Source organism: Triturus cristatus, chromosome 11 (assembly GCF_964204655.1).
Source record: "Triturus cristatus chromosome 11, aTriCri1.1, whole genome shotgun sequence".
Lineage (NCBI taxonomy): Eukaryota > Metazoa > Chordata > Amphibia > Caudata > Salamandridae > Triturus > Triturus cristatus.
The window spans coordinates 1,151,009,861-1,151,034,862 of record NC_140594.1 but is presented as its reverse complement, the minus strand read 5'-3'; the positions used below and the strand labels follow the sequence as shown (position 1 = coordinate 1,151,034,862).

The window sequence follows — 25,002 nt, the reverse complement described above, 5'->3', positions numbered from 1 at the left end:
TCTTTTCTTACAGGGAAGTGCCACAGAAGGGAGTGGGCTTCAGCCCCTTCGAGCTTCTGTATGGGCACCCTGTACGCGGACCTCTTAACCTGGTGAGAGACGGATGGGAAAGAACTCCCAGAAAGCTTCCCCAGGATGTGGTGAGCTACATGCTGGCCTTCCGGAGCCAAATGGCTAAGTTGTGGAAGCAAGCTTCTGACAACTTGGAAGCCAGCCAGGCAGTAATGAAGGCGTGGTATGACCACAATGCTCACCCGGTGGAGTTGGAGCCTGGCCAGAAGGTGTGGGTGATCGAACCCGGAGAGCTTAGCGCCCTCCAGGATCGCTGGTCAGGACCCTTTGAGGTGTTGGAGAAGAAGGGTAAGGCTACCTACTTGGTGGACCTGAAGACCCCTCGTCAGCCCCTGCGGGTGCTGCATGCCAACCGCCTCAAACCCCACCACGAGAGGCCCGAAGTCATCTTGATGATGGTGACTGACGGAGGAGAGGACGTGGAAAGCGAGCCTCTCCCTGATCTGTTTGCGTCTCAAGAAAAGGATGGGTCGGTGGAGGGAGTGATTCTCTCCCCATCTCTAACTCCTGAACAGCAGGAGGACTGTCGCCAGGTCCTGGGGCAGTACTCTTCGTTGTTCTCCCTTGTCCCAGGTAGGACTCACCTGTGCGTCCATGACGTGGACACAGGAGACAGCCCACCTGTGAAGTCCAAGATCTACCGGATGTCAGACAAGGTGAAGGCCAGCATTCATAGTGAAGTCACTAAGATGCTGGAGCTAGGAGTGGTTGAACCTTCTAGCAGCCCCTGGTCTAGTCCGGTGGTGTTAGTACCGAAAGCTGCACCACCGGGTGCCCAACCAGAACTGAGGTTCTGTGTGGACTACCGGGGACTGAATTCAGTGACAAGGACTGATGCTCATCCGATCCCTAGGGCGGATGAATTGATTGACCGGCTGGGAGCTGCCCAATATCTAAGTACCTTTGACCTTACTTCGGGGTACTGGCAGATCTCGTTGACTGATGGAGCAAGGGAAAGGTCAGCCTTCTCCACGCCCAATGGCCACTACCAGTTCTGTGTGATGCCCTTTGGGCTCAAGAACGCACCTGCCACGTTTCAGCGCCTGGTAAACCAGATCCTCACCGGAATGGAGAGTTTCTCTGCTGCTTATCTGGATGACATAGCCGTCTTCAGTAACAGCTGGGAGGATCACTTGCGTCACCTGCAAGCTGTTCTCCAGGCCCTGAGACAAGCTGGATTGACGATCAAGGCCAGCAAGTGCCAGATCGGGCAGGGGTCGGTAGTGTACCTTGGACACTTGGTGGGTAGGGGAACGGTGCAACCCCTCCAGGCGAAGATCGAGGCCATCATGGCCTGGGAACCCCCCAAGACACAGACTGAGGTCCGAGCATTTTTGGGCCTCACGGGATACTATCGCCGCTTCGTGAAGGGGTACGGTACCATCGTAGCCCCTCTCACGGAGCTCACGTCCAAGAAACAACCTCGACGGGTAGTCTGGACGGAGGCTTGTCAGCAAGCCTTTGAGAGATTGAAGAAAGCCATGTGCGAGGCCCCGGTCTTAAGGGCCCCAGACTTTTCCAAGGAGTTCATTGTCCAGACAGATGCATCAGAACATGGCATTGGGGCAGTGTTATCGCAACTCAACGAAGAGGGTCTGGATCAACCCGTGGTCTTCCTATCCAGGAGACTACTTCCCAGGGAACAGAAGTGGAGTGCAATAGAGCGTGAAGCCTTTGCAGTGGTATGGGCTCTGAAGAAGTTGCGGCCATACCTGTTTGGCTCGCACTTCCTAGTTCAGACCGACCACCGACCCCTTCGTTGGCTGATGCAAATGAAGGGGGAGAATCCCAAGTTGTTGAGGTGGTCTATTTCCCTACAGGGGATGGACTTTCAGGTGGAACATCGGCCTGGAGTGGACCACGCCAATGCAGACGGTCTCTCAAGGTATTTCCGCCTTAGTGATGAGAACTCCCAAGGGGTTGGGTAGCTCTCCCCACTTTCAGCTGGGGGGGACGCGTGTTAGACCTGTCAGCCCTTTGGGTGGTCCCTCCTCATCATTATTTATTTTGTCCCACTTTTGCCTCAAACCCTGTTTGACTTTTTCCTTTTTATTGGGAACCGCCAGACTTTTTCGTGTTGCTACAGATTCAGGGAGCCATTTTGGCTACCCCTGAAACTTCTGTCTGAGGGCCTGAAGCACAAAATGGTGGCCTCCTATGACATCACCAGCATCCACTGGAACCTACCAGCACCTTCCAGAACCTTCCAGGAGATTCCAGAACTGTGTGACAGTTGGAAATCGTTTAGAATGTTGGGAGGATAAGAGAGGCAGTTGGCAGTTGGAGCTGGCAGTTGGCACCTGACTGGTGAAGAGAGAGGAGCACAACAGTGAAGGAGGAAGGAGTGAAGCAGCAGGGGTGGAAACTTGTGCCTGGAGTGGGGTCCATAAACCCACCCTTGATACTTGTCCCTACTGATGGATCCCAGCCTATAGCCCTGTGTGGGAAGAAGTCAGAAGAAAACCATCCTAAGGACCTGGACAGCAGGAACAGGCCTTAGAACCAAGAAAGCAGCAAGATTCTGACCTGAGAACTGGTTTCCCTGGAGCCTGGCGTCGAGTAGCCGAAGACCTGGAGCCCGAGGTGGAGAAGCGGCGCTGACTGAGGTAGCAGACGTCGTACCCGGAGCCGCCTGAGGTCATAAGAGGGCGCCGGCGGAGGTCGAGAGGAATACCAAGGGTCGAGAAGGAGGTGAACCGAGGTCGAGCGAGCGGCGTCATCGGAGGAGTGAAGTCCGCCCTCCGGAGTCGTCGGAGACCGAGGTAGAAGAGCACCGGAGGTCGGGAGTGAGGATCGCACTCCGGAGTCGCCCGGAACCTGTGAGGAGGAGCACCGGAGGTCGGGGGTGAGGATCGCACCCCGGAGTCGCCGGAAGTCGACAGCGAGGCCAGGCCGGCCGACGTCATCGGAGCCGAGTGCGCCATCGGACCGGAGCCGCCCGAAGTCGACATCGTGAAGAGACTGCCCGACGCCGTTGAATCGGAGGTCGAGTTCGAACCGAGGCCACCGACATCGGACCGGAACCGCCTACCGGCGTCGTCAAAGAACTGACAGTGTGCCGAGGCCGCCGAGACCGAACCGGAACCGCCTCACGGCGTCGACACGACTCCAGCGGCGTCGGAACATCAGAAAAGGGCAGTAAGTGGAGTAGAGGGCGCCTAAGGCCCTGTGGAGACCTGAGAGACTACTCTAAGGGGTTAGGGAGGTGCTGAAACCCACCTGACTGTGCCTGGGGTGAACTGGGACTAACCTAGAGAGGTTGTGTGGAGAAGGGAAGCCAGGGCATTGGAATTTCCCCCCTTTTGATCTACCTCAGTTTAGGCCTCAGCCTTTGCCTCAGCCAGGGAGTAGCCCCCCCTCAAGCCTTCCACACCCTACAAGCTGTGCCTGGGCCAAATCAGCCCTTAAGAATTGAAGTGCCATCTGATTCACAAAGTGTACTGTATACTTCTAATTATTTATTGGGGATACTGTATTTATTAAGTTCTTATCTATTTATTGCTGCACTGAATTTATAGGTCCACAGGACTTGTTGGTGTACAGTATTTATTGGGACAGTATTTATTGGTACAGTATTTATTACCTCAAAGTAATTAATTGTCTGTATATATTGCACTTGTATTTATGCCCTGTTATTTATGATCACCCCTATTTATTTCAGCAAACAGCCAATATTTATTTGACCTGCACTATTTAAAATGTATATATTGTGATTGTCATTTATTTTCCCAATCAGCAACTAAGAGAAAAAGATAAAGAAGAATATTTTCATAATTTTTACGGTGTAGAGTCGTTTTTGGAACGGATGCACGCATGGTTATTGTATGGGTATATTGTATGCTTAGCACTGCGCCTGTTTCCTGACCACTCGAGCCAAGCTACCCCATTGTGTCGGGAAGGTCCACCCCCGCCCTGCGGAGTGGGAGTGGGCTGTTTCCAACAAGGACCCATGCAGAAATGCTGGGGATAGATGCACATGTCCTTGCTGTGACCAGGTCACAGGCCAAAAAGTGCACCACTGAACAAGTGCTGGATCCTGAAACTATGGACCAGTCACAAACCAAGAGAAAGAGCAGTAGGGTTAAGGCTGTGCCTTCCCCCCTGCCTCAGGTGGTGGATCAGCCCTCCCAGGAGGATGATTCTGAGAGTCCTGAAGGAACTGTCCTAGAAGAACTTGAACCTGATCAGGTTGAGTTTCTTAGGACAGGGGGGCCTTCAAGGGCAGCTCTGAGGCAGGCTCAATTAGACTGCCCCTCTCTTGAACCCCTCAGACAGCTGGCTGCTGCTGAGGCTGCAGGGAATGCTCAAGGTACCCATAGAGTGTATTGGGATGAAGGGCTACTGTACTCAGAGGCTAGAGACCCCAAGCCTGGTGCATCCAGGAGGTTGGTCATACCACTGAAGTTCAGAGGCTTCCTTCTTACCTTGGCCAATGATATTCCCCTTGCAGGACATTTAGGCCAGAACAAAACTTGGGACAGGCTTGTCCCTCACTTTCACTGGCCCCATATGTCAGAAGATACTAAGGAGTTTTGTCGCTCCTGTGTCACCTGCCAAGCCAGTGGCAAATCAGGTGGCACCACCACTACCTGTGGTGGGGGTTCCCTTTGAAAGAGTGGGCATAGATATTGTAGGACCAATGGACCCACAAACAGCATCTGGGCACAGATTTATACTGGTGATAGTGGACCATGCCACCAGGTATCCAGAAGCTATTCCCCTGAGGACCACAACAGCTCCTGTTGTTGCAAGGGCCCTGCTTGGAGTATTCTCCAGAGTGGGCTTTCCAAAGGAGGTCATTTCTGACAGAGGTGCCAACTTCATGTCAGGATACTTGACTGCAATGTGGAAGGAGTGTGGTGTGAACTACAAGTTCACCACACCCTATCACCCACAGTGCAATGGGCTTGTTGAGAGATTCAACAAGACCCTAAAGGGAATGATAAAAGGTTTACCAGACAAGCTTAGGCGAAGATGGGACATCCTTTTACCCTGCCTTCTGTTTGCTTACAGAGAGGTCCCACAAAAGGGGGTTGGCTACAGCCCTTTTGAGCTTTTGTTTGGGCATCCTGTAAGAGGACCCCTGTGTTTAGTAAGGGAAGGATGGGAGAGACCTCTCAGACAACCCAAACTTGACGTAGTGGATTATGTACTTGGTCTCCGCTCTAGGATGGCAGAGTATATGAAGAAGGCTTCTAAAAACCTTGAGGCAAGCCAAGAACTCCAAAAAGCTTGGCATGACCAAAAGGATGTGCTGACTGTTTACCAGCCAGGGCAGAAAGTGTGGGTGTTGGAGCCAGTGGCCCCAGCAGCACTCCAAGACAAATGGTCTGGACCCCACACTATTGTTGAGAAAAAGGGAGAAGTCACTTACTTGGTGGACCTTGGGACTCCCAGAAGCCCCCACAGGGTGCTTCATGTCAACAGATTGAAGGCATATGTTGACAGGGCAGACATGGGCTTACTCATGGCTACAGATGAGGGGCAGGAGGAAGAGAGTGACCCTCTCCCAGACCTGTTGACTCAGAACCCTGATGATGGCTCAGTTGATGGTGTGGTCTTTCCTGACAGCCTCACTGTCCATCAGCAACAGGAGTGCAGACAGGTTCTGCAATCCTACAGACATATGTTCTCTCTGACCCCAAGTCAGACAAACTGGTGCACCCATGAGGTGGACACTGGTGACAGTCTGCCTGTGAAGAGTAAAATCTACAGGCAACCTGACCATGTCAGGGACTGCATAAAAGTTGAGGTACAAAAGATGTTGGAGCTGGGAGTCATTGAACCTTCAGAGAGCCCTTGGGCTAGTCCTGTAGTTCTTGTGCCAAAACCTCACACCCAAGATGGTAAGAGAGAGATGAGGTTTTGCGTGGATTACAGAGGTCTCAATGCTGTCACTAGGACAGATGCCCACCCAATACCTAGGGCAGATGGGCTCATTGACAGACTGGCAGCTGCTAAGTTTTTGAGCACATTTGACCTGACAGCAGGCTACTGGCAAATCAGACTAGCTGAGAATGCAAAGGCCAAAACTGCTTTCTCGACCCCAGGAGGACATTATCAATTTGTGGTAATGCCCTTTGGTTTGAAGAATGCACCTGCCACTTTCCAAAGGTTGGTGAATCAAGTCCTTACTGGGTTGGATGATTATTGTGCAGCTTATCTTGATGATATTGCTGTCTTTAGCTCCACCTGGGAGGATCACTTGGTCCACCTGAGGAATGTTTTAGAGGCCCTGCAAAAGGCAGGCCTCACTATCAAGGCCACTAAGTGCCAGATAGGGCAGAGCAAGGTTGTATACCTGGGCCACCTAGTTGGTGGGGGTCAGGTTCAACCACTGGAGAGCAAGATCCAGACCATAAAAGACTGGACTCCTCCAACTACCCAGACTCAGGTCAGAGCTTTCTTGGGCCTGACTGGGTACTACAGAAAGTTTGTTAAGAACTATGGGTCCATTGTGACACCACTTAATGACTTGACCTCTAAGAAAATGCCAAAGAAAGTTCAGTGGACAGTAAGCTGTCAAAAAGCATTTGATGACCTGAAGCAGGCCATGTGCAGTGCACCTATTCTGAAAAGTCCAGACTACTCCAAAGAGTTCATTGTCCAGACAGATGCTTCTGAGTTAGGTGTGGGAGCTGTTCTTTCACAACTGAATGTGGATGGTCAAGACCAGCCCATTGCTTTTATAAGTAGAAGGCTGACCCCTAGAGAGAAACGTTGGTCAGCTATTGAGAGGGAGGCCTTTGCTGTGGTTTGGGCCCTGAAGAAGCTGAGGCCATACTTGTTTGGCACTCACTTCAAGATTCAGACAGACCATAAGCCCCTCTTGTGGCTAAATCAGATGAAGGGTGAAAATCCCAAACTTCTTAGGTGGTCCATTTCCCTACAGGGGATGGACTTCACAGTGGAACATAGACCTGGGACTGACCATGCCAATGCAGATGGACTCTCCAGATATTTCCACTTAGAACATGAAGACTCAACTGGTCAAGGTTAGTTTAATGTCCCTAAGTTGGGGGGGGGGTTGTGTAGGAGAGTAGGGTCTGCTTTCTATGTTCACCCCCCACTTTTTGCTTTTGCTTTACTGGTTTTCGACTTAGATGTGGCTGTGGGCCTGCTAATCAGACCCACAGCCCTGCTGTTCTCTCTCTAAATTAATACTATGTACTTTAGGTGCATAACCCATTTGGATAGGATCACCTTATTGGCCCCTGCACAGTGTACCTTAGGTACCCAGGGCATAGGTGTACCCTAGGCCTACCAGGGGCTGCAGCATGTATTATGCCACCCCTGGCCTGGCCTTCCATTATGACACAACTGGCTGATCACTCAGCTGGGGCAAGGTCGTGTAATCACCCCTTGCTTAGGTGTAGTATTCCTATACCTAACTTACATATAGACACATGTGTACCTATCAGACACTCCTATGGCAGGCCTTAACAATCCTGGAGGCAGAGTGCTTGGTAACATGTGAGATGGTGCTCTAGCATGAGCTGAGCCTGTCTGCAGCTTTCGGAACCATGTCCTTATAGCTGTTCTATGATATAGCCTACCATATACTCTTAAAGTGCCTTATAATCTTAAACGGTTATGGTAACTATGGTTTGGCTTTATCAAAACATGTCGTGTAAGGTGTCTAACACTTTGGAATAATACCCCCATCCCATTTCTGGGGATGAGGATATTATCCCTCCCTTCTAGAGGGAGAAGACATGTTGTAACCTACTTACCCGGTTAAAGTTAACCAGAGCCCCAGAATCACAAAATGGATGCTGCTGCCACAGACACGAGTCTGACCTGCTGCTGCTGGGAGTGATCCCGGCAAGGGAGGCTTGGACAATAGGTTTCCTGCCTTGGGAGGTGCGAGCACCACCCCAGACAGGCCTTAGTGCATTGGGGCAGGGAGGGATGAAAAGAATGAGACATGCCTGGGGCACACAAGGTGTCCCGTGCATAGTCCAGTTCAAACCGGTGCTGGGGCTCTCCAGCCCCAGTCCTGGCGCGAAACTGGACAAAGGGAAGGGGGTGTAACAACCCCCCTCCCGGGTCCCACCCATAAGGCGTGACCTAGCAGGTAACCCAGCCCCCCAGATTTGGATAAGAGTGGTAGCTGGGCCCCAGGAGATTAGATTATCCTGAACCTGCAACTTGAACAGAAACTCTGGACCTTCGACATTCGACGAAAGAAGAAGACTGAATAATCTCCCTTGTGGCCAAGGAGTGGCTACCCTGTGCAAACAGGCACCATCAAGAGACTACCCTTTGCTTTGCTGAAGTTCTACGAGGGACCGACTGCAGAGCCCGACCAGAGCCTTGACTTCCAGACTTCTCCGACCCTGATCCACATCCATAGCCGAGCTGAGATCCGTGTAGGCGACGAGAGACGTGGGACCGGCTACCTGGGAAAAGTGGCTAGTATCTTCCAGAGCAGCTTCTGAGGCACCCTCGAAGTTGTGCACCGGGGATTGAGAAGCCCCAACCCCAAGCACCATCTGCACCGAAGATCAGCCCCCCACACTCCACGAGTCCTGCGTGGGGCCCTTCTGCATTTTCCTGCTTGCCGCACCTGTCCGGTTGCTTGCCCGTTGGCTAGTGGCCTTTGTGACGACGCATCCAGAAATCTTCACTGCTGGTTTGGCTCCTCCAGACTGGCTCCCGCTTCCTTGCAAAAGAGAAGCACCCCAGACCTTCCTGGTCTGCACCAGAAGCAAGTCCTCCGTTCTTCATGGGTTCCGCTTACCAAGGCTTGGTGAGTCCTAGGTCAACTTCGACGCCACCGACAGCAAGAGCCTTCGTGGGACAGCTCGCCTCCTGGTCCTGGTCGTCCTCGACGTTTCCTGGTCCCCGTGGCTGCAGCGACAAGCTTCACCTTCACCTGCAATCTTCACGACATCGCCTGGTTCCTTCCTGGTTCCACGTGGTCACTGGCTAGTGACCTTGACTCTGTCCCTTCTGCTTGCAGGTATCCTCTCTTCTTGATCCCAGCCTTGGGATCCACCAGACACTCTTCACTGACTGCCTGTCAGCAACTTTCCTTCAGGCATCCATAGAAGTCCATGACGAAACTTCGACGCAAGTTCACACCTATGCACCCACAGTCCGTGGGCTAGGTAACTTGGGTACTTCGGTGCTCACAAGGGTAGTGACTATCCTAGGGTCTGGTTTCCGAGTCTCGACTCTCCAGCTGCTTCAGAAGTGTCCTTAAACTGTTAATTTCTAACTGCTAGTAATTCTATCGACTTTTACGCATTACGCGTGAGTGTTTCCACTCTGCACCTGAATCCCGTGGGCCTCCCACTTCCTAACTGTTGCTAGTGCAGTGTAGCCCCAGCGATTCCCTAGGCCTAGGCCTATCCTATTTCCGTGACAGTGGTCCTTATACCACTTCTTTAGTATATGGTTTGCGTGGCCCCTAGGGCCTAACTGTATTACTTACCTGTGTGACTTAATGTATGCTTAAATAAGACTGTGTTGTACTTACCTCTAATCTCATAAAGAGTGCTGAGGGTTTGACTAGAATAAATACACTTTATTTAATATATATATCTGTTGTGGTGTCCTTTCATTTGGTATTCAAGGGATTATATATGGTATCACAGCTGGCTTCACATGCCATTCAGAGTTTAGCCTAAGACTGCTCTTGTCCATGCTACCACTAGGATAGCTGGTCTATAAGGTTGACTTTACAACCAATCACCATAAGGGTTGTTTGGACTGATATAAGGTGTACACTAGAACTAGTGACATCATACATCAGGCCAACTTCTCACATTGGTGAGCAGCGGTTGGGATCTGAGCTTGCTGTTGTAATACCATTGTAATCTTGAGATACTAAATTGAAAGATCACACAGATATTGTCTAGGTACATATAACATAGATTATAATACTTAAGTCCTACTGGACTTAGTGGTTGTAGGTTGAAGGGAGTAACACACCCTGACTACAACTACCAGAGAGGTTTAGTAGAAACAACTAGTGTAGGTAGGTGCACACACCACACCCTCACTAGATCATGTCTCTGGGAAGAGATCAAGAAGATGCTCTCTCAGGAGGGGCAGGTCTGAAGAAGACCCCCTCTAGATATGATACACTAACTTTTCAGGAGATGAGACAACTGTGTACCTCCAGAAAGTTAAAACAGGGTGCAAACCCTTCCCTCCTTCAGCTAGTACAACTCCTAGAGGAGTATGATGCTCTTAGAGCCTCACAGGCCAGTACCCTAGGTACAAAGGAGGGTCTACCCACCACAGATGAGTCAGATGGGACTTCAGATGAAGAGGTAGACAGCCAGGGCTAAGTAGGAAGACTTAGCCAGGCTAACCTAAGCTTACATGGGAGTTTGCATGGGGTCCCCCCATACAGACCCCCAAGTGGGCTTACACAGAGAAGCAGGAGGGACAGATCCCCTTCAAGGGAATCCATCCACTCCCATGTCTCTAGCATCTCTAGTGCTTCCTCTCACAGGGGAATGACTTCCCCTGAGAGAAAGGAGCATGAAGCCAGAATGAGGGAAGCTAATCTGAGGATTCAGAGGGAAGAACTTGCCCTTGCCAAGGAGAAGCTTGCTCTGGCTAGAGAGCAAAAGTTAAGTGGGTCAGAACCCACTGGTGGCAGCAATATCCCTAAGGATAGAGACAGGCACTATGATAATAGAAACCTGAGCAAGATTGTCCCTCCCTACAAGTGTGGGGATGACATCCACAAATGGATAACTGCTTTGGAGAGAGCTTGCAAAGTACAGCAGGTACCCCAAAGTCAGTGGGCAGCTATCTTGTGGCTCTCCTTCTCTGAGAAAGGCAGAGACAAGCTCCTCACAGTTAGTGATGAGGATGCAGACAATTACACTGTCCTGAAGAGTGCTCTGATTGATGGGTTTGGCCTAACCACTGAACAATACAGGTTGTTGTTCAGGGATACCCAGAAGACACAGACTCAGGACTGGACTGACTTTGTAGATTGTGCCACTAAGGCTCTGGAAGGCTGGCTAGTGGGAAGTAAGGTTAAGGACTATACAAGATTGTATAATTTGATCATGAGAGAACAAATCCTTAACAACTGTCAAAACCAGCTACTGCATCCACACCTGATTGATTCTGATCTGACTTCTCCCCAAGAATTGGGAAAGAAGGCAGATAGATGGGTCAGGACTAGAGTTAAGCAGAAAAACCAGAACCAGGGCGGTGATCAGAAAAAGGCAGACCAGAAGGGTAATGATCAGAAACAAAAAGACCAGAAGTCTTCACCAGGCCCCCAAAAGGCTCAGGGGGAGGGTGGTCCCAAAAAGGATAAAAAGAAAGATGGCCAAAAGAAACCATGGTGCAACTATTGTAAGTCCAACTCACATTGGTTTAGTGAGTGCACCAAAAAGGATAAGCCCCCGGCCACCATTGCCCCTAAGGCAACTGTACCCCCTAGTCCAGCTGTAAGTGGTGGTTCCCAGCAAAAGGGTGTAGTAGGGTTAACCCTGGGAACTGAGGAGGATTCTGGCCTAGTCAGAATACCTACTCAGGCTGTTCTGATCTGTGATGGGGACTTAGCTTTGTCCTCTACTGTAGGCCCCAGTAACCTGGGCAAGTACAGACAGACTCCTTTTATCAACCAAAGAATGGCTCAGGCCTACAGGGACACTGGGGCTAGTGTCACAATGGTGACACCTGCCTTTGTGGACCCTGGACAGATCATACTAGGTGAGAATTACCTAGTGACCAACGCTAGCAATGCCACTACCTCCCATAGTGTGGCTATTGTTAACTTCTCCTGGGGAGGGGTAACTGGCCTCAAGAAAGTTGTTGTTAGTTCAGACCTTCCTGTAGAGTGTTTACTGGGCAATGATCTTGAAATTTCAGTTTGGTCTGAAGTGGAGTATAGGACCCATGCAGAAATGCTGGGGATAGATGCACATGTCCTTGCTGTGACCAGGTCACAGGCCAAAAAGTGCACCACTGAACAAGTGCTGGATCCTGAAACTATGGACCAGTCACAAACCAAGAGAAAGAGCAGTAGGGTTAAGGCTGTGCCTTCCCCCCTGCCTCAGGTGGTGGATCAGCCCTCCCAGGAGGATGATTCTGAGAGCCCTGAAGGAACTGTCCTAGAAGAACTTGAACCTGATCAGGTTGAGTTTCTTGGGACAGGGGGGCCTTCAAGGGCAGATCTGAGGCAGGCTCAATTAGACTGCCCCTCTCTTGAACCCCTCAGACAGCTGGCTGCTGCTGAGGCTGCAGGGAATGCTCAAGGTACCCATAGAGTGTATTGGGATGAAGGGCTACTGTACTCAGAGGCTAGAGACCCCAAGCCTGGTGCATCCAGGAGGTTGGTCATACCACTGAAGTTCAGAGGCTTCCTTCTTACCTTGGCCCATGATATTCCCCTTGCAGGACATTTAGGCCAGAACAAAACTTGGGACAGGCTTGTCCCTCACTTTCACTGGCCCCATATGTCAGAAGATACTAAGGAGTTTTGTCGCTCCTGTGTCACCTGCCAAGCCAGTGGCAAATCAGGTGGCACCACCACTACCTGTGGTGGGGGTTCCCTTTGAAAGAGTGGGCATAGATATTGTAGGACCAATGGACCCACAAACAGCATCTGGGCACAGATTTATACTGGTGATAGTGGACCATGCCACCAGGTATCCAGAAGCTATTCCCCTGAGGACCACAACAGCTCCTGTTGTGGCAAGGGCCCTGCTTGGAGTATTCTCCAGAGTGGGCTTTCCAAAGGAGGTCATTTCTGACAGAGGTGCCAACTTCATGTCAGGATACTTGACTGCAATGTGGAAGGAGTGTGGTGTGAACTACAAGTTCACCACACCCTATCACCCACAGTGCAATGGGCTTGTTGGGAGATTCAACAAGACCCTAAAGGGAATGATAAAAGGTTTACCAGACAAGCTTAGGCGAAGATGGGACATCCTTTTACCCTGCCTTCTGTTTGCTTACAGAGAGGTCCCACAAAAGGGGGTTGGCTACAGCCCTTTTGAGCTTTTGTTTGGGCATCCTGTAAGAGGACCCCTGTGTTTAGTAAGGGAAGGATGGGAGAGACCTCTCAGACAACCCAAACTTGACGTAGTGGATTATGTACTTGGTCTCCGCTCTATGATGGCAGAGTATATGAAGAAGGCTTCTAAAAACCTTGAGGCAAGCCAAGAACTCCAAAAAGCTTGGCATGACCAAAAGGCTGTGCTGACTGTTTACCAGCCAGGGCAGAAAGTGTGGGTGTTGGAGCCAGTGGCCCCAGCAGCACTCCAAGACAAATGGTCTGGACCCCACACTATTGTTGAGAAAAAGGGAGAAGTCACCTACTTGGTGGACCTTGGGACTCCCAGAAGCCCCCACAGGGTGCTTCATGTCAACAGATTGAAGGCATAAGTTGACAGGGCAGACATGGGCTTACTCATGGCTACAGATGAGGGGCAGGAGGAAGAGAGTGACCCTCTCCCAGACCTGTTGACTCAGAACCCTGATGATGGCTCAGTTGATGGTGTGGTCTTTTCTGACAGCCTCACTGTCCATCAGCAACAGGACTGCAGACAGGTTCTGCAATCCTACAGACATATGTTCTCTCTGACCCCAAGTCAGACAAACTGGTGCACCCATGAGGTGGACACTGGTGACAGTCTGCCTGTGAAGAGTAAAATCTACAGGCAACCTGACCATGTCAGGGACTGCATAAAAGTTGAGGTACAAAAGATGTTGGAGCTGGGAGTCATTGAACCTTCAGAGAGCCCTTGGGCTAGTCCTGTAGTTCTTGTGCCAAAACCTCACACCCAAGATGGTAAGAGAGAGATGAGGTTTTGCGTGGATTACAGAGGTCTCAATGCTGTCACTAGGACAGATGCCCACCCAATACCTAGGGCAGATGAGCTCATTGACAGACTGGCAGCTGCTAAGTTTTTGAGCACATTTGACCTGACAGCAGGCTACTGGCAAATCAGACTAGCTGAGAATGCAAAGGCCAAAACTGCTTTCTCGACCCCAGGAGGACATTATCAATTTGTGGTAATGCCCTTTGGTTTGAAGAATGCACCTGCCACTTTCCAAAGGTTGGTGAATCAAGTCCTTACTGGGTTGGATGATTATTGTGCAGCTTATCTTGATGATATTGCTGTCTTTAGCTCCACCTGGGAGGATCACCTGGTCCACCTGAGGAATGTTTTAGAGGCCCTGCAAAAGGCAGGCCTCACTATCAAGGCCACTAAGTGCCAGATAGGGCAGAGCAAGGTTGTATACCTGGGCCACCTAGTTGGTGGGGGTCAGGTTCAACCACTGGAGAGCAAGATCCAGACCATAAAAGACTGGACTCCTCCAACTACCCAGACTCAGGTCAGAGCTTTCTTGGGCCTGACTGGGTACTACAGAAAGTTTGTTAAGAACTATGGGTCCATTGTGACACCACTTAATGACTTGACCTCTAAGAAAATGCCAAAGGAAGTTCAGTGGACAGTAAGCTGTCAAAAAGCATTTGATGACCTGAAGCAGGCCATGTGCAGTGCACCTATTCTGAAAAGTCCAGACTACTCCAAAGAGTTCATTGTCCAGACAGATGCTTCTGAGTTAGGTGTGGGAGCTGTTCTTTCACAACTGAATGTGGATGGTCAAGACCAGCCCATTGCTTTTATAAGTAGAAGGCTGACCCCTAGAGAGAAACGTTGGTCAGCTATTGAGAGGGAGGCCTTTGCTGTGGTTTGGGCCCTGAAGAAGCTGAGGCCATACTTGTTTGGCACTCACTTCAAGATTTAGACAGACCATAAGCCCCTCTTGTGGCTAAATCAGATGAAGGGTGAAAATCCCAAACTTCTTAGGTGGTCCATTTCCCTACAGGGGATGGACTTCACAGTGGAACATAGACCTGGGACTGACCATGCCAATGCAGATGGACTCTCCAGATATTTCCACTTAGAACATGAAGACTCAACTGGTCAAGGTTAGTTTAATGTCCCTAAGTTGGGGGGGGGGGTTGTGTAGGAGAGTAGGGTCTGCTTTCTATGTTCACCCCCCACTTTTTGCTTTTGCTTTACTGGTTTTCGACTTAGATGTGGCTGTGGGCCTGCTAATCAGACCCACAGCCCTGCTGTTCTCTCTCTAAAATTAATACTATGTACTTTAGGTGCATAACCCATTTGGATAGGATCACCTTATTGGCCCCTGCACAGTGTACCTTAGGTACCCAGGGCATAGGTGTACCCTAGGCCTACCAGGGGCTGCAGCATGTATTATGCCACCCCTGGCCTGGCCTTCCATTATGACACAACTGGCTGATCACTCAGCTGGGGCAAGGTCGTGTAATCACCCCTTGCTTAGGTGTAGTATTCCTATACCTAACTTACATATAGACACATGTGTACCTATCAGACACTCCTATGGCAGGCCTTAACAATCCTGGAGGCAGAGTGCTTGGTAACATGTGAGATGGTGCTCTAGCATGAGCTGAGCCTGTCTGCAGCTTTCGGAACCATGTCCTTATAGCTGTTCTATGATATAGCCTACCATATACTCTTAAAGTGCCTTATAATCTTAAACGGTTATGGTAACTATGGTTTGGCTTTATCAAAACATGTCGTGTAAGGTGTCTAACACTTTGGAATAATACCCCCATCCCATTTCTGGGGATGAGGATATTATCCCTCCCTTCTAGAGGGAGAAGACATGTTGTAACCTACTTACCCGGTTAAAGTTAACCAGAGCCCCAGAATCACAAAATGGATGCTGCTGCCACAGACACGAGTCTGACCTGCTGCTGCTGGGAGTGATCCCGGCAAGGGAGGCTTGGACAATAGGTTTCCTGCCTTGGGAGGTGCGAGCACCACCCCAGACAGGCCTTAGTGCATTGGGGCAGGGAGGGATGAAAAGAATGAGACATGCCTGGGGCACACAAGGTGTCCCGTGCATAGTCCAGTTCAAACCGGTGCTGGGGCTCTCCAGCCCCAGTCCTGGCGCGAAACTGGACAAAGGGAAGGGGGTGTAACAACCCCCCTCCCGGGTCCCACCCATAAGGCGTGACCTAGCAGGTAACCCAGCCCCCCAGATTTGGATAAGAGTGGTAGCTGGGCCCCAGGAGATTAGATTATCCTGAACCTGCAACTTGAACAGAAACTCTGGACCTTCGACATTCGACGAAAGAAGAAGACTGAAGAATCTCCCTTGTGGCCAAGGAGTGGCTACCCTGTGCAAACAGGCACCATCAAGAGACTACCCTTTGCTTTGCTGAAGTTCTACGAGGGACCGACTGCAGAGCCCGACCAGAGCCTTGACTTCCAGACTTCTCCGACCCTGATCCACATCCATAGCCGAGCTGAGATCCGTGGAGGCGACGAGAGACGTGGGACCGGCTACCTGGGAAAAGTGGCTAGTATCTTCCAGAGCAGCTTCTGAGGCACCCTCGAAGTTGTGCACCGGGGATTGAGCAGCCCCAACCCCAAGCACCATCTGCACCGAAGATCAGCCCCCCACACTCCACGAGTCCTGCGTGGGGCCCTTCTGCATTTTCTTGCTTGCCGCACCTGTCCGGTTGCTTGCCCGTTGGCTAGTGGCCTTTGTGACGACGCATCCAGAAATCTTCACTGCTGGTTTGGCTCCTCTAGACTGGCTCCCGCTTCCTTGCAAAAGAGAAGCACCCCAGACCTTCCTGGTCTGCACCAGAAGCAAGTCCTCCGTTCTTCGTGGGTTCCGCTTACCAAGGCTTGGTGAGTCCTAGGTCAACTTCGACGCCGCCGACAGCAAGAGCCTTCGTGGGACAGCTCGCCTCCTGGTCCTGGTCGTCCTCGACGTTTCCTGGTCCCCGTGGCTGCAGCGACAAGCTTCACCTTCACCTGCAATCTTCACGACATCGCCTGGTTCCTTCCTGGTTCCACGTGGTCACTGGCTAGTGATCTTGACTCTGTCCCTTCTGCTTGCAGGTATCCTCTCTTCTTGATCCCAGCCTTGGGATCCACCGGACACTCTTCACTGACTGCCTGTCAGCAACTTTCCTTCAGGCATCCATAGAAGTCCACGACAAAACCCGACGCAAGTTCACACCTATGCACCCGCAGTCCGTGGGCTAGGTAACTTGGGTACTTCGGTGCTCACAAGGGTAGTGACTATCCCAGGGTCTAGATTCCGAGTCTCGACTCTCTAGCTACTTCAGAAGTGTCCTTAAACTGTTAATTTCTAACTGCTAGTAATTCTATTGACTTTTACGCATTACGCGTGAGTGTTTCCACTCTGCACCTGAATCCCGTGGGCCTCCCACTTCCTAACTGTTGCTAGTGCAGTGTAGCCCCAGCGATTCCCTAGGCCTAGGCCTATCCTATTTCCGTGACAGTGGTCCTTATACCACTTCTTTAGTATATGGTTTGCGTGGCCCCTAGGGCCTAACTGTATTACTTACCTGTGTGACTTAATGTATGCTTAAATAAGACTGTGTTGTACTTACCTCTAATCTCATAAAGAGTGCTGAGGGTTTGACTAGAATAAATACACTTTATTTTATATATATATCTGTTGTGGTGTCCTTTCATTTGGTATTCAAGGGATTATATATGGTATCACAGCTGGCTTCACATGCCAATCAGAGTTTAGCCTAAGACTGCTCTTGTCCATGCTACCACTAGGATAGCTGGTCTATAAGGTTGACTTTACAACCAATCACCATAAGGGTTGTTTGGACTGATATAAGGTGTACACTAGAACTAGTGACATCATACATCAGGCCAACTTCTCACACACGGATCTCCTGCACATGTCGATTCGCCCCCACAAACGGCTGCCGTGCAGGCCGGACTTGTTGTCCAAGATCTAGGGGAAGATTTACCATCCCAGCCTTCCCTCGCTGAGCTTAACAGCATGGCTCCTGAAGTCCTCCAGTATGGCCATCTGAACCTTCCCCAGGAGTGTATGTCCATACTGAAGGAAGCCAGGAGGCCTTCGAGAAGACACTCTTACTTCTGTAAGTGGAAAAGGTTTTACATATGGTGTGGTCAGCATCAGTATGATCCAACAAAATGCCAGGAGGATGTAATTTTGACCTATCTTCTGCATTTAGCGAGGGCGGGGTTGAAATTTTCATCCATAAAAGTTCACCTAGCAGCCATTACAGCATATAGGCGTTCTCCTACGCAGCAGTCATTCTTTAAGTTGCAGGTGGTGAAGGATTTCTTGCAAGGTCTCAAGAAAGTCTATCCCCCTGCTAGACCTCCCTCTCCTTCCTGGCAGCTAAACTTGGTTCTGTCAAGGCTCATGAGTTCTCCTTTTGAGCCTATACATAAGGCTACCCTACAGCACCTCACATGGAAGACAGCCTTTTTAATAGCCATCACTTCAGCACGGAGGGTCAGTGAGATACAGGCCCTCTGTTCTAAAGAACCCTACACTGCGTTTCATCTTAATAGGGTAGTGATGAGGACTCATCTATCATTCTTACCTAAGGTGGTATCGGACTTTCATGTAAATCAAGACATCTCCTTACCAACCTTTTTTCCCAACCCCTCCTCTCCAGCAGAGAGGGCGTTGCATTCTTTAGATGTCAAAAGGGTCCTAATATTCTACCTAGATAGGACTAAGGCTGTCAGGAAATCTGATCAATTGTTTGTGAACTATGGTGTTGTCCGCATGGGCTTTGCTGCATCCAAACGTTCCATCGCTAGGTGGATTGTTTCAAGTATTAAATTGGCCTACCAGCTGGCTCAGAAGCCATTGGTTGCTCGCCCTAAGGCGCATTCTACAAGAGGGAAGGCGGCTACCGCTGCTTTTCTCAATCATGTCCCACTCTCCGAGATCTGCAAGGCAGCCACTTGGAGATCTGTCCATACCTTTACCAGACACTATTGTCTGGATTCGGACACCAGAGCAGACACTCAAGTAGAACAAGCCTCCTTGAGGAATCTGTTCAATAATTGATGGGTTTTCATATTTTCTTACTCCATGTATAGTACATTTTTCATTTGCCTGCAGGTGGAAGGTGGGCTTGCTATTCTATTCAGTGCTTATGACTATTGATGAGGATCTCCTGGAAGAGAAGGATAAGTTACCTACCTGTAATCCTAGTTCTCTTCCAGGGGTATCCTCATCAAAGTCATAAGCAACCCACCCGCCTCCCCAGGCAAATGAGAGAAGGGTATTATTTAACATGGAAAAGATATATCTTTGTGTTTAAGACTACGGTCCCGCAAAGAACAACTGACCCAACTGTCACCCCTGAGGCATGATGGGATATGGAAGTCAGGGCTGCCTTAAAGGCACGGTGCCAGCTTTTACCTGTACAGGGCTTTTCAGTCTCTATGGTATTGTATTTGTTAGACCTGTCAGCCCTTTGGGTGGTCCCTCCTCATCATTATTTATTTTGTCCCACTTTTGCCTCAAACCCTGTTTGAATTTTTCCTTTTTGGGAACCACCAGACTTTTTCGTGTTGCTGCAGATTCAGGGAGCCATTTTAGCTACCCCTGAAACTTCTGTCTGAGGGCCTGGAGCACAAAATGGTGGCCACCTGTGACATCACCAGCATCCACTGGAACCTGCTAGCACCTTCCAGAACATTCCAGAACCCTGTGACAGTTGGAGGCGGTTTAGAATGTTGGGAAGCTAAGACAGAGAGTTGGCAGTTGGAGCTGGCAGTTGGCACCTGACTGGTGAAGAGTGAGCAGCAGAAACTTGAAGGAGGAAGGAGTGAGGCAGCAGGGGTGGAAACTTGTGCCTGGAGTGGGGTCCATAAACCCACCCTTGATACTAGTCCCTACTGACTGAGCCCAGCCTGGAGCCCTGTGTGGGAAGAAGTCAGAAAAACCATCCTAAGGACCTGGACAGCAGGAACAGGCCTTAGAAACAGAGGACAGCAAGATCCTGACCTGGAAACTGGTTTCCCTGGAGTCCGACGTCGAGTAGCCTGAGACCTGGAGCCCGAGGTGGAGAAGCGGCGCTGACTGGAAAAGCAGACGTCGTACCCGGAGCCGCCAGAGGTCGAGAGAGGGCGCCGTCAGAGGTCGTGAGGAGTACCAGAGGTCGAGGAGGAAGTCACCCGAGGTCGAGTGAGCGGCGTCATCGGAGGAGTGAAGTCCGCCCTCCGGAGTCGTCGGAGACCGAGGTGAGGTGCACCGGAGGTCGGGAGTGAGGATCGCACTCCGGAGTCGCCGGAACCTGTGAGAATCGTGCCGGAGGTCGGGAGTGGAGGTCGCACTCCGGAGTCGCCGGAAACCTAAGGAGAGGAGCACCGGAGGTCGGGAGTGAGGATCGCACTCCGGAGCCGCCGGAAGTCGACATCGAGTCAAGGCCGGCCGACGTCACCGAATCCGAGGTCGCCATCGGACCGGAGCCGCCCGAAGTCGACATCGAGTAAAGACTGCCCGACGCCATCGAATCGGAGGTCGAGATCGAGCCGAGGCCGCCGACATCGATCCGGAACCGCCTACCGGCGTCGTCAGGAACTGACATTGTGCCGAGGCCGCCGACATCGAACCGGAACCGCCTCACGGCGTCGACACGACTCCAGCGGTGTCGGAGCATCAGAAAAAGGGCAGTAAGTGGAATAGAGGGCGCCTAAGGCCCTGTGGAGACCTGAGAGACTGCTCTAAGGGGCTGGGGAGGTGCTGGAACCAACCTGACTGTGCCAGGGGTGAACTGGGACTAATCTAGAGAGGTTGTGTGGAGAGAGAGAGCCAGGTCTCTGGTATTCCCCCCTTGATCTACCTCAGTTTAGGCCTCAGCCTTGTCCAAGCCAGGGAGTAGACACCCTCAAGCCTTCCACATCCCCACAAGCTGTGCCTGGGCCAAATCAGCCCTTAAGAATTCAAATGTGATCTGATTCCATGAGTGTCACTGTCAGCTTTTAAGTATTTATTAGGGGCACTGCATTTATTGTATTTAACCTATTTATTGCTTCACTGTATTTATTGGTCCACAGTATTTATTGATGCACAATATTGATTGGTTTACAGTATTTATTGCCTCAGAATATTTAATTGCCTGTATGTATTGCACTTATATTTATGTCTTCATTATTTATGATCACCCCTATTTATTGAATCATTAAGCCAGTATTTATTTGACCTGCACTACTTAAAGTTTGTATATTGTGATTGTTATTTATTTTATCCAATCAGCAACTAAGAGAAAAAGAAGGTAAAGAAAGATATTTTCATAATTTTTACGGTGTAGAGTCGTTTTTGGAACGGATGCACGCATGGTTATTGTATGGGTATAACGTATGCTTAGCATGGGGCCTGATTCCTGACCACTCGAGCCAAGCTACCACAGTGTGTCCGGAAGACCACCACCATCCTTTCAGAGTGGGAGTGTGGTTTTCCAACATTAATTGGTGGCAGCGGTGGGATCGAGCTGTGCCTACGTATACTCAACAATAACTGTGGGTAGTCCATAGGCCTACACCGGGAGTTTTCTCAAAGCGGCCTTCCTAATTGTGGGTTTTTGTTTTTTCCAAATTTACTCTGGTGGTGGGAGGAGGTATTATTAAAGGTACCCCCCTGCATAGTTACTGCACAAAACCTGTCCTCTAACCTGAGTGGGCGAGATGGAATTTGTACTAGAAAATCTAGAAACGTACACTGTGGCCCAACTCAGGGAGTTTTGCCAGCGGGAGGGGGTGTACTGTCCCCCAGGAGCAAAGAAGGGTGCACTCCACACCAGCTTAAGGGCTTGGGGGGAGGCACGCCGAGAAAGCAAGGCTGAGGAGGAGGACAGGGATAGAGAGCCTGACACCGAGGGGGCTGAGATGTACCAACCTGAGGTGGGGAACCTGTCAGCGGGGCCCAGAACCATTTCTAGGAAGGGCAGCAGTGCCTCTAGCGGTGGCTTGTCTGAAGTGGAGTTAACAGACCGGAGGGAGAAAAGACAGCTCACATGGGACTTAGCAAGGCTGGAGAAGGAGAAGGAGGAGCAGAGGATGGCCCATGAATTACGACTGAAAGAAATAGATCTTCAGATCTTGAGAATCGGGGCACAACCTGTTCCTAATGGTGGCAGCCAAACCCAAGAGATCACCAGGGAACCTAAACCATACCTGCCAAAGGACATAGTAGCTAGCTATGGGGTGGGCGACGATATCGCCAAGTGGCTAGCGGCCTATGAGGTCTCGTTGAGGGCCCATGGGGTTCCAGAGAAGTACTGGGGAGGGGGATTGTACAAGTACATGCCTCCAGCTGGTAGGGATGCTTTATTGGCCCTCGAGGAGGATGAGCAGACCCACTACCCCACCATGAAACTGGCGCTCATCAGAAAGTTTGGACTAACACCTGAAAAGTACAGACAGAAGTTCAGGGGTAGTCACAAACTGGGCACACAGAATTGGGTGGACTTCCTGGACTATGCAAAGAAGGCACTGGAAGGTTGGATTCAGGGCAGTGAAGTGAGGAACTACGAGGGGTTGTTTGACCTAGTACTGAAGGAACACCTGCTCGAGAAATGTTTCCCTGAACTGCGGCAACACCTGGTGGATAGCAAGCTGACCAGTCCCCGGAAGCTTGCTGAGGAGGCGGACATTTGGGCTAGTACCCGGGTGTCCACAAGGGGGACTGGAGGGGATACTCAAAAGGCCGGACAGGGCGCCCCCCAGAAGAAAGAGGGAGGGGAAAAGAAAAAGGAGTTCTCCAAAGGCCCCCAAAATAACTTCCAAGGGAAGGGAACAGGATTCACCCCTAGGGCTAACCCACCCAGAAACCCTAATCCTGGCCAGAGTCAGCAGCCAAGGGTTGTCCATTGCTATGAGTGCGGTGGCGTTGGACACTATAAAGGAGATCCGAAGTGCTTGAAACGACCACCCCCTCCCACTGGAGGAAAGACCCCCGGAGTAGCTAGTGTAGTGCTCGGGGAGGAGATGCCCTTAACTAAGGGAAGGGAGTGGGCGGGTGTCACTTTAGTGTCCCTGGGAGAACGGGAGATGGTTCCTAAGATCCAGGTGCCCGCAAATACCGCAAAGTATGGGCAGTGGGTCACCATCAACGGCCAAAGAGGGGAGGCTCTGAGAGACACAGGAGCCAGTATGACTATGGTGCGTAGCCAACTGGTGTCTCCAGAGCAGGTAATTCCCGATGTACTCCACCCAGCCGCGATGGCTGACGGCAGAACAGGCCACTATCCAGTGGCCGAGGTTCCCTTTGAATGGGGGGGGGTTGCAGGTTCACTTCGAGTTGCCGTAAGCCCTGCCGTGCCAGTCGATTGTCTGCTGGGGAATGACATGGAGCACAACGCTTGGAAGGAGGTGGAATACCGGACTCACACCGAGATGCTGGGTACACCTGACTGGGCCTGTGTTAGCACAAGGTCCACGACTACCCGAAGAGGGAGTTCATTCCGGCTGGAGCCTGGAACAAAGGCCCAGCCAGCTGCCAGTCAAGGGAAGAACCGAGGACAGGAGGAGCCTGCCTCGGCGTCCGCACCCCGTAGGACGGATAGGCCACCGGAGGTGGTGGACCGGGAGTCTGCGGTGGGGGACGTTACCAAACTGGAGGACCTACCCATCCCGGCCGAGTGGCACGTGGAGGGAGGCCCGTCCAGGGAGGAATTCTGCCAGGGCCAGAGGGAGTGCCCTACCCTTGAGGGGCTGAGGCGACAGGCCGAAGCCCAGGCAGCAGGGAACGTTGAAGGGAACTACAGTGTTTACTGGGAGGATGGCCTCCTCTACAGTGAACCCAAGGCACCCCTACATGGATCGTCACGAGCCTTGGTAGTCCCTCAACGTTATCGAGCCTTCCTTCTGGAGTTGGCTCACGAGATCCCATTGGCAGGACACCTGGGGCAAGACAAGACCTTCGCCCGTCTTGTCCCACACTTTTATTGGCCTCAGATGAAAGTGTCGTCCGATACCTACTGCCGGACATGTGTGTCTTGCCAAGCCAGTGGGAAAACAGGGGTGAAGCTGAAAGCTCCCCTGGAACCACTTCCTGTCGTTAGCACCCCCTTTGAAAGGGTGGGCATCGACATTGTGGGTCCGTTAGATCCACCGACTACAGCTGGTCACAGGTTTATCCTGGTTCTGGTGGATCATGCCACACGGTACCCAGAGGCAATACCTCTGAGGACCATAACAGCACCTGTTGTGGCAAGGGCCCTGATGGGAATCTTTACCCGAGTGGGTTTTCCCAAGGAAGTTGTGTCCGACAGGGGGACCAACTTCATGTCAGCGTATATGCGGGCAATGTGGAAGGAGTGTGGAGTGACATACCGGTTCACCACTCCTTACCACCCCCAGACAAATGGTCTGGTGGAGAGGTTTAACAAAACCTTGAAGGGCATGATCAGAAGTCTGCCTGAAAGCCTGCGGAGGAAATGGGACGTCCTCCTACCCTGTTTACTTTTTTCCTACAGGGAAGTGCCACAGAAGGGAGTGGGCTTCAGCCCCTTCGAGCTTCTGTATGGGCACCCTGTACGTGGACCTCTCAACCTGGTGAGAGACGGATGGGAAAGAACTCCCAGAAAGCTTCCCCAGGATGTGGTGAGCTACATGCTGGCCTTCCGGAGCCAAATGGCTAAGTTGTGGAAGCAAGCTTCTGACAACTTGGAAGCCAGCCAAGCAGTGATGAAGGCGTGGTATGACCACAATGCTCACCCGGTGGAGTTGGAGCCTGGCCAGAAGGTGTGGGTGATCGAACCGGGAGAGCTTAGTGCCCTCCAGGATCGCTGGTCAGGACCCTTTGAGGTGTTGGAGAAGAAGGGTAAGGCTACCTACTTGGTGGACCTGAAGACCCCTCGTCAGCCCCTGCGGGTGCTGCATGCCAACCGCCTCAAACCCCACCACGAGAGGCCCGAAGTCATCTTGATGATGGTGACTGACGGAGGAGAGGACGTGGAAAGCGAGCCTCTCCCTGATCTGTTTGCGTCTCAAGAGAAGGATGGGTCGGTGGAGGGAGTGATTCTCTCCCCATCTCTAACTCCTGAACAGCAGGAGGACTGTCGCCAGGTCCTGGGGCAGTACTCCTCGTTGTTCTCCCTTGTCCCGGGTAGGA

The 25,002-nt window shown here is 51.3% G+C and overlaps 1 protein-coding gene across 1 annotated transcript in view; it reads left to right on the top strand.

Annotated features, from left to right (window-relative positions):
* Positions 1-25,002, top strand: part of LOC146788619 (uncharacterized) — a 1,185,638-nt gene that overhangs the window by 175,182 nt on the left and 985,454 nt on the right. The window lies entirely within an intron of this gene.